Below are 10,264 nucleotides of genomic sequence, written 5' to 3' on the forward strand. Positions count from 1 at the left end.
TAGGGTAACTTAGATGTTGTTACTATACGCATTCTTTGACTAGTCATTGACCAAGAGCTATTTGAAAATCAATTCCTAGCAGAGGAATTATCGAGCATCACAGTATAACTTTTGATCATTGAGTCTCCACCAGAGATCCACAACTGCTATTAGAACCTACTATGATTAATCACGTAATTGTTCCACTTAGATGAAAAGTAATCATCCAGGAATCGTCTCAGCGTCTTTACTCATGCTAAACTTCTGAGCTCGTAATTTTTATTTTACACACTACTCGTCTTTATTGCCTACGTGATCGTTATTTTCAATAATTTAATTAAAATCATCAAGCTATTGATTTAAATCCGGGTCAATTGCATCTGAACACTTCAATATGATTAACTATGGAAAGAATATACATCATCCTTTAAAAAAAAGATGACAGAATTACTCTTTCCGGAAACAGAAGTTAAAGTCTACCTTTTAAAGGTAAACTAGCAGATCAGTTTCCGATGGACAAGATTTCCTAAGCTGCAAAAAAACATGTGATTTCTTAGGGCTTCACATAAAGCCTCTTCCCAAAAAACTCTTTCAAGGACATACTTTTCCAGGAAAAACTTTCCCGAACAAATCTCCTCAGAAAATTCCTTCCAAGATGTATTATTAATATTGCTGGCGAGCCACAATGCTGCATCTATCTCTTGGGAAAATTTGAAGTCCACAAGAAACTGGCAGCATGTGACCTGCCGCATACATGATTTTTCACCAATGTAACTTCCCTGAATTTTTCTGCTGTTTGTGGGCTTAAAATTTTTCTGAATGAGAGATTCCTTAATGTGACTTATCACCAATGTGACTAGACACAGTGTAACTTGCCGCGCATTTGTCAATTTTTTCCAGATTTGAAACTTTTCAAATTACTCCGGGAATTAACAATACTCGGACCCTCCAGTGATACCTCGAGTGCCATTTTAAGCTGAGAAATTATGTTTAATGCCTTTAACTTTTATCCATGAAAAAAATGTATATAAGAATATTAAAGAATAGGATAATTGGTAAACGAAATATTACAGCTAAAATTATAAAAACCAATATAATTATCAGCAAGAGAAAGAGCATCAAAGTGAATGGACAGAGCAGTACAATATGTAAGAGTGTTTCCTGTTACACATTACATTTCTAACTATAATATTGTATATTTCAAAGTAATATTCCGCTTTATTTGAAGCTAGCCGTTTTAGACAGACTCCTGCTATAGTAAGTATAACAGGCCTGATAATTAAAAGAATCAATCATCCTTAAATTTTTTCCCTATTAAATTTAATATTGAGATTAAAAACATAAATTAGGAAGTGAGCTACTATACCCTACATGAGGGACTTCACCCCGTTTTATGGAACTGATTAGAAAATAAATAGGAATGTAAGCCAGAAATAAGCCGATAGATTAGTGTCGTTTAATTCACCTGTATATATTATGTGCTCAGTTCAATTTTATGTACAAATGATCTGAGCCTGAACTTGATGTTTTTTTCGGTTTCTCGATAAAACTTACTGCGTACATAATGTCACTTAGAGCATGAATGAGCATATCCAGTATTCTGACTAAGGTAATAGAATTATTATTCTTAATATAATTACTTTTAGTACTAAATATTAAGACATAATGAATGTATCAAATATGAATTTAATTTTGATTAACCGTTATAGTAATTTAAATGTCAGTATAATAAAATAAATGAATCAAGTAAAAAAACTATATGAAAAGTGTACTAATTTCTCTTTCCAACAATAAAGAATTACAGAAAGTATGGCATGATAAATATAAAGTCTACGCTTGAATACGAAGGTACATACAAAGTTTGATTTACAGATTTGGTATCTACGGAGGAAAAACAGACTATCTTTTTATTATTACTTCTGATCTTTTTCTTTACTTTTTGTTTATTTATAATCCAAATTTTCTCTGCCTATCCATTTTTTTCTAACAGAGTACATTGGACTACTCCTCATCTCTTCCAATAAAAGATGTGTACTTAACCTAACTTTAATCTTGCTCATATAACATAGTGGGGATAAAATAAAAACGCTCGATAAACATTATCATGCTACGTTCAAACTGCTAGTACACCGTTCCTGCAACGGATGCTATTACTTCATATCGGCAAAAAAAGTGAAAATTCTCCTTAATTTTATGCTCTTAGGTAAAAACCGTTATGAATTTTAAAGAGGATTGTAGAAGTATATACACTTTGTAGCAACGACTTTACGTAAATTGGTTTGCAATCTCTACATCAGCGTTAATCGTAATTTTCATGTTAGCTTGAATTCGTGTAATTCGAAGTTTCGCGAAGTTAAATTTTACTTGAATTCCCCTCACTGCAATAACGTATTACCTCGAAACATTAATCCTCGCTCTATCCACCGGTCTAAAGTTGTAAGATATTTAAGAAGACTCCAAAAATACTTGCTTGTAATCAAATTCTTTAAAAAAATTGCGAGAGACGCGTAATATTCCGTTTTCGTTTAAGGGCATATATGTTTTCATGCAAATTTCGTATTCTCTGATAAGAGATATGCAAAGCGCTACAAACCAGTATCTGTGAAGTCACGGTAGATTTGAAGGAGAAAAAAGATACGATCTTTGACTTTCAGGTCAAAAATCATAATATAGCTTACGAAATTCATTCATGAAGATATGGTAGATTAAGAAACCGTGATTTGGAACTCTCCAAGAAAAACTTTGATTCAAATGTGGGACTTTTATATCACCTGATGAAGGAGAAAGTTCATGGATTCTATATATTTTGTGATGGCCCTTTGTAAGAAACTACGAATATGATTAATTTAATGATTACGAATAATAATTATTTTAAGTGTGTCTGATATTCTTAGGAATATTGGGACTGCTGCAGACTTATTCGCAATAATTACATAACAGACAAATGAGGCATTTTTCACTCGCAAGTAACAATAACAGATAAACTGAGGGCCCGGGTGCATAAAGAAAATACAGTTGAGAGCAAAAAGACCCCCGGCTTCTTTGATTTCAACGACGTGAACCCCCCTCGCCCTCCCCACAACACACTAACAGCTATCCTTCTTGTGATCCTTTTTGTATCCGGTATTGCATAGGATATTCTTTGCATTATATTTCTGTAACTGCCTTTAAGAAATTAACTGCGATCTTTCCAATTTAGTATTCGTAAAACCTTACACAACAATAAATAATTTGCACGCATATGGAAAAAAAATAAAAATATATGATCTGAAGATTTAATAGAAACGCTTCTTTATTAAATTTAAGTGTATCCTTATCACTTTTTTAAATTGTTTAGAACTAAAGATTTACCATACTAAGTTTGAATGGATTCACTTTGCGATGACATCCGTTATACGAAGATTAGCATCTACGCATGTGACGTACGCTTATAAAGTTCATTATATTTTTAAGTGATCTTTTTGAGAGAATCTTCGATAAATTATATATATTTACATAAATAACATTATCAATTACCAATCGTACATTCTGCTCAGATGCGGCAATACGACAGTATTACCCTGAAATAGTAATTATTCTACCGTGAAAAATTTTAAGAACTATTAACCAGAAATTATTATAGGTACTAGGTACTATATGCTAGTTGAGGTTTAATTAACTTTCTATCCATACCTTAAAGGTACAATGACTTACACGCGGCTTTTATGTACTTTATTAGTTATCACGCTGCTATATCTCAAAGAAGTTGGGGAAGAAATAACAAAACCAAGAGTATGCGAGCGATCGATAATGTTAATGAGCTTTCAACATTCAACTGCTAAGGATTTCTCAACGTCAAGAGCTTGTTGTACCAAGGCGTTTTGTTCTCAGCGGGAGTTGAAGTTCCGACGAAACTTTACTTGATCGCGATTAATCGATTGGCACTTAGAGCGGACAGACGCTTCGGTCCACAGAATACCGATTTAACTTACTGCAAGTTTAACAATGAGGTTAAGAAACCAAAGTACGAAAGTGATTAAAAAGGGTTGAATTGTCTATCCTCTTCAGTTTATTATTCTTCTAATTAACCTTAGAATGGCACGAACCATAGATTTCTGAAATTTACCTGAAGTCTAAACATAGTGAAACTCTCTTTTAATAAATAATTCAAATAAGTCTGTAATAAATCTTCTTTTTCATAATATTGGCTAGTAGGTTCCGAAATTTCGCGTCGACGCAGAGTGTCATTAAAGCAGAGAACGATCAAAAGTCGGACATGAGAGTGGGGAGGAAGTAACTGTTAATGAGACACGAAAGAAGATGTAATAAAATTAATTGTACTACGCTAATTCTGGAAGAGAAAATTGTTGATTGTTTAGTTTATATAAGTCATTTGGTTATGATTATTATTATTATTTTGATCATTCATGAGTCTTAATTCGCTTTGACTTCGAAAGTTATTAGTGATTGATATTTTTATTATAAAGATAATTGATCTAAATGAGTCAGTTATTTACATTAAAAATTGAGTCAATAAATCACAATTTCTGTTAGCAATCATGAACTATCACTTTTTCACACGAGTCTGCTCTCAGACCTCAGCCACCACCTGTACGGCTATTCATTTATATCCCTCTATTTGTAAATATTATAAACCCTCGTATACAACCCTCGTTGATCCCATCTACTTTCAACACCCCAAGAGCCTATAGTTATTATATAGGCCATCCCCTTCAAGCAAAGCTGGCTCCCCTGCCTGACATAATCCGGCACATTCACCCTACAGTCATGCCAGCCTTTGCGTGGTAAATGCTCATCACACTCAATTGCGTCTTTGTTAAATGCCTTACAAGCAGTATCAAGCAATCTTCGTCATATTGAAAGTTGTTGACTTTCTTTTCAAGAATGACAGGGTGTTTTCGATTTGATTGATATAATGAAAGTTGGACTGTCATCTTTTCGTAAGATAAAAAACCAAACAATGCTTGTTAATCGTAATCACCTTATTGTCTAAACCAGGGGAATTATCTCGCTCTTTTATAACCGAAGATTACAGGGACAAAAATAGTATGGCGCCTTTGACTATGGAGTATATACGAGTATATAGGTGCTTCTACGAGATGTATAACTTTTTGCAACGAAAAAACTTAAAACCAAATTTTTTTAATTAACGCATTAAAACTGAATCAGTGATAGTTCACTAACTGAAATCGTGAGAATTAAGTGATCAACTGAGGATGAAAATCAGTTAAAGAGCACTTATAATCACTTGGAACACATTATTAGTACGATAAGCGTCACTGATTGAATCATAGTGAACCTTACTTTTGTGAGGTAGGCTATGTCGGTAACAATTTAATTATCAAAGCAACACATTTTTATCAAAATAGTAATTTCAGCTACTGTGAATCACAAAACCGATTTGAAACAGGATTAAATATTGGCGAATGAATAAAGATGTCACATCCGCTGAAATTGAAATACTTTGATGGAATTCTTAAAAATGCTTTTACATAATACAATTGTATGCACATTTGATTGATATTTTTTTACATTACAATCATAATACAATAATTTAGTGGGTTTCATTCAAATAAATTGAAAGATTTAGCACAACTTTCACGAAGCAGCGACAACAAGACGTGGCATACACCGCAACTGATCACTGAATTACCCAATAAAACATTCTTTGGAAAAATCAGTCATTCATGTATCACGGGTTCGCTTCAGTGATTTTAATTTATAGGTTTATTTCAGTGACTATTTAAACTAACTTTTTAGTCGAAACGAAGAAACGTCACAAGTTTTTCTATAAAATCCTGAATTATTGATTTTAACAGTAAACATTTTACTGATACATTTTTTGAGAGAACCTTCTTAAATTTATATTATGTTCAATATAATTGACAACTTGCTTCAAAAATGTGCTGTTTTTAATTTTGTGTCATACAATAACTCTATATTCTGTGTTATACTTTTCTTTTTTATATAATTGTTTTGCGGTAACCGTTATCTATTCTAGATTAACACTACACGACTGAAACTTCATGGCGAACGACTCTTAATCCAAATTTTAACCACCAACTTTTCTTTAACCCATAATGTGGTCACGGTAATTTCATTTCGAGATAAGGTGGATTTTAAAGTTCAAGTCATCCGATGTTTTTGCCCAGTTCGTTAAGAGTCGTTAAGATCGCAAAGTTTCTGGTAAAGTATGAAAAAAGTTGCCTAGGTTGGCTGAAAAGATCGTCCTCTAAGTTAATTAAAATTATTAGTTGATTACGCTCTATACGTAAAAAAAATGAAACGTTTTCGATATTTACTAATTAGCTAAGACCATCTTGGAACATATCAGTTTCGTAAGAAAATCTTTCCTGAATAGTAAGTAGATTTTCGTTCAATCCATAAGATGCCCTGAAAAAATTACATTAAAAAAATAGTTCGTTAGCCTCTCTTTCTTTATTTGAAAGAATTTTTCTTCAACATAACACAACAGATTTGTTATCTAGCAACATTTTAGCTTTCTGTCTATTTCCTCTTCGTTTCTCGTCTTACAAGTCAATAGAAAATTGTAGATACAACAACTTTAAATTATAAAATAAAAATTATTAAAAATTACTTCGAGAACAAGGGTTACATTTTTTAAACTCATTTTCGAAAACTATTGATCACTGTAAAAAAAGTATATTGTATAATAAGTTCGAAAGTAGTTAGTTGTGTAGGAATGTAAACTGCACAAACCTTTCGAAAATGTGGGTAGCAATAAAAATGAACTATATTTGTTGAATTAATAAAACTTCTGTTTAAATATTTCAAATTTTGTCGAATCGATACGAAGAATTGGTTATTTGAAGAAACAGTTCCAAGAATCCGAATTAGTATAGAATGTATCATGTAGAAAAATATCAAAATTATTAATCATAATGACATTCCATAAGGTGTACTAATTGCCACATTAAATAAGTATATTAAATATTTTGGTTATATTTCAAAAAAATTATTATCATTCTAATTATTTTTAGACAAAATTATTTCAAAGAATGTAATATATTGAAAATTATAGTCATTTGAAAGTAATATGTCCAATCATGCTTATAAATGTCACTCACACGGCTTCTCCCTTCACTCACCTCATGGAGACATAAAAGAGTACCAGGGGAGCATGTGTGCGTTTACATTTTACGGAATTGTTTGTTTGCCTTATAAAATGAATCACTCTAATACCATAAATATGCGGACATTTTCCGTTATTTATATATTACCCATGTATTTCCTCGACTTCTGGTTATGTAATAAAATGTATGGTATCTAAAAATATCCGAACCGGATAAGCTGAGCAGACCTACGATCATGTCCGTAAGCTTCCTCTACCCGGAAAAAAAGTAATTCAGTATCGAATAGTGCATGTACAATGGTGTGGAAAAAATCAATTTCCACACAACTCACAAATTGAACAGTTTTCTCACGCTATAAATTTGTCAAAAATTAAAAATTCTATGCATGTGTTACAGAAAAATCATTCTTTGTTAAAAATTCCTATAATTATATGACATAAAGAAGAACAATATATGAAAATTTACTAGAAAAGTAAATAGAAATATCAGAAACTGGTACTACGTCTTACCCGCTAAAAGAATAAACTTTTGATTACGAATTTTAACAAGTTTAGACTATTTCCAAAGTAGAGAGATAAGTATAAGAACAGAACTTGAAATGTATTTGTCTAAAACAAACTTATTTAGATTCTCTGGAACTGTTTCTTTGATTATACAATTTTCTTGTTCTGGTCCCACCAAATTTTAGATATTTCAATAGAACCTTAATCAAAGTTTTCTCCTATATTTAGCAATTAATAATCTATGAACAAAATTCGCAATTTTTAAATAAATTAAGTAATCCATTTTGAATGTCCGCCCAATCAAGTAAAAATGTGTGTCTTAGTTAATAATTCAGAAGAAAATTCTCAGTTTTTAAATGAACTAGAAATTAGAGTTTATAGAGCTTCTTCGTTTCTCCTGAAAATTGGCCAAATGTGGGCTAATGGTTTTGCTGTGCTACCTTTCATGTGAAGTTCGTTAGCTAGCTTTACATGGCTGGCTTTTGTAGTATTGCCCAGAAAGGGTGACTTAAAATGATAAGAAAGTAAAGTTTTCAGTAACAGGGTTTCAAAGCTCAGGAGGAGCTGACGTTTCCTGAGAACATGCGAAAAATTCAGACAGGTGGTTTCCACCAAAGAGTCTCAATAGGCAAAGAAGATTCAGTGTCTTTATATGTGGCATCTCTAGAGGCTTGAAAGGAGTTTTACTGCTAGTAGGAGCACCTCGAGAGCGAAGCTACTTATCCTACAGGATCGTTGTCCACGTTTTTCAATTTTCTTCTTCTTTCTGGCTTACTTTTGTTACTTTGCCCTTTTACACCCCGGATTCCCGAAAATATTACCCAACGTTATTTTTTGAGTAATAGGATCTTCTGTAAATATACCATCGGCACTCAAGTGTAAAAATCGGTGACAGACGTCCAACTGTCTCGGTGGAGGTATGACTGTTTTGCAAGGATCCACATGCTTTTCTTTCTTCGGCACGAGAAATATTTTCTTTTCTCCCTGGGTACTTAAATTATTTCTTTCTTTGATAAAATGATTTTATAAACACGTAATGAGCTAAAGATAAGACAAAATTTGAAATAGAAAAGTGTAGTTAGGTTAAGAGCATTAATTATTGGCAACCACTTCATTTTACTGAATAATTAATATATGCATTACACGTAAAAATGATAGTAAAATTATATTAATTAAGGCAAAACATGCTAAAAAATGTATTAACCATGAAATCAAATAAATGTGTCAACAATTGGTGGGGAGTTGCCAATGATTGGTGCTCTTATTCTGTCTTTTGATATTTTTAAACTTGAACCATAACACAAATGGTAGAATTTTTGGATATTAGTAACAAAAGGACCCAATGATTCTTTAAACGATCAAAACAGTTTTGATTTGTTTAAACATCTTTACAAAATATATTTTTTAAGATTGGATTAATTCTACAGAATATGCGTTAAAATAAGTTTATATTTCTTGCAAGAATATGTTGGTACCTGTTTGAATGATTTTAATTAGATCTAAGTATAACAATTCTGAGCATTACTCAAAGTGCCTTCAAACAGAATCAAACCTTCTAAAACGAGAACAGAGCAATTCAAATGTTAAATAAAAGTAGGATCTGTAACTGTTCCCAGTGGTATATACTCTACTGCAATTACACACTCCTCAAAGAATCTCTTAGTGTTCAGTGTTTAACTGAAGCATTTTCAAGAGTTCACTTGAAACTGTTACTGGACACGTGCCTTAAAGCCGTACTTGAATAAGGCACGAAGAATCGTATTATCTGTGTTTCCAAGTACCTTCGTAGTACTTGCACAACCTCTATTAAGAAGAAAATCGTGAACGAGATTTCTGATGAAGTATAAGCAACCAGAGGGAATAGCAGGACAGGGTGGAAAAATGTTTAACCAAATTATCCAATAAGAAAATATTCCTTATTCAAAGTAAACTTTATTGACAATTCCGTCTAACATTTGCCATTCTTACATTTTAAATTATATATGAGAATGTTAATATCTTCTGTTAACAACTGATGCCTCATATAATAAGAAAATAAATAAAATTATATTATTATATTGATTTGTTACTCGCTTTCGTCTATACATAAGAGTGGTAATATCCTAATTTTTTATATTTATAGTAGTTTCTATTATCCATTATATTCTCGCTGATACCAGAAAGGAATATTCTGCCATAAATCATGTAAACTAAAATTTTTACATAAATGTGCGGTTTTGCAGGTAACCTGATTCGGTCAGGTAGAGAAGAAATAGTGCAAAATTTAAAATTAAAAACATATTCACCTTGAATTTGCACACAACCGGAAATTTCGTCATCAACAAAAAAATCTGTGCTCAAGGGTTCCTCACATTGCACTTAATTTTGTAATAAAAAAACTGTCCGCCGAGAGGACGCATTCTCATCGCGCGCTCTGTGCGCAGATCGCTTTGCTCACGAGTTTGAGCGCGCTTAGGGCACTCGTCTTTTGAATCTTGCACTTTCTGCTCTATAATATATTTACGTCGCGCTTGGCCTTTGTATTTTCCCATATTTAAGCACAGAATTTTTAAAACTAAAGGTTGAAGCATTGACAACAGAAGTTTGGTAATTCTGAATTTTCTTTTGTTTGAATTAAAGCATTAAGGTTTATAGTAATTTAATAACTATGTAATTGAAAACCCTAAAAATGAATTTGTTTTATTTTAT

The 10,264-nt window shown here is 32.1% G+C and overlaps 1 protein-coding gene across 8 annotated transcripts in view; it reads right to left on the reverse strand.

Annotated features, from left to right (window-relative positions):
- LOC117166852 overlaps positions 1-10,264 on the reverse strand; it is a 651,449-nt gene that overhangs the window by 531,496 nt on the left and 109,689 nt on the right. The window lies entirely within an intron of this gene.

Source organism: Belonocnema kinseyi, chromosome 1, assembly GCF_010883055.1.
Source record: "Belonocnema kinseyi isolate 2016_QV_RU_SX_M_011 chromosome 1, B_treatae_v1, whole genome shotgun sequence".
Lineage (NCBI taxonomy): Eukaryota > Metazoa > Arthropoda > Insecta > Hymenoptera > Cynipidae > Belonocnema > Belonocnema kinseyi.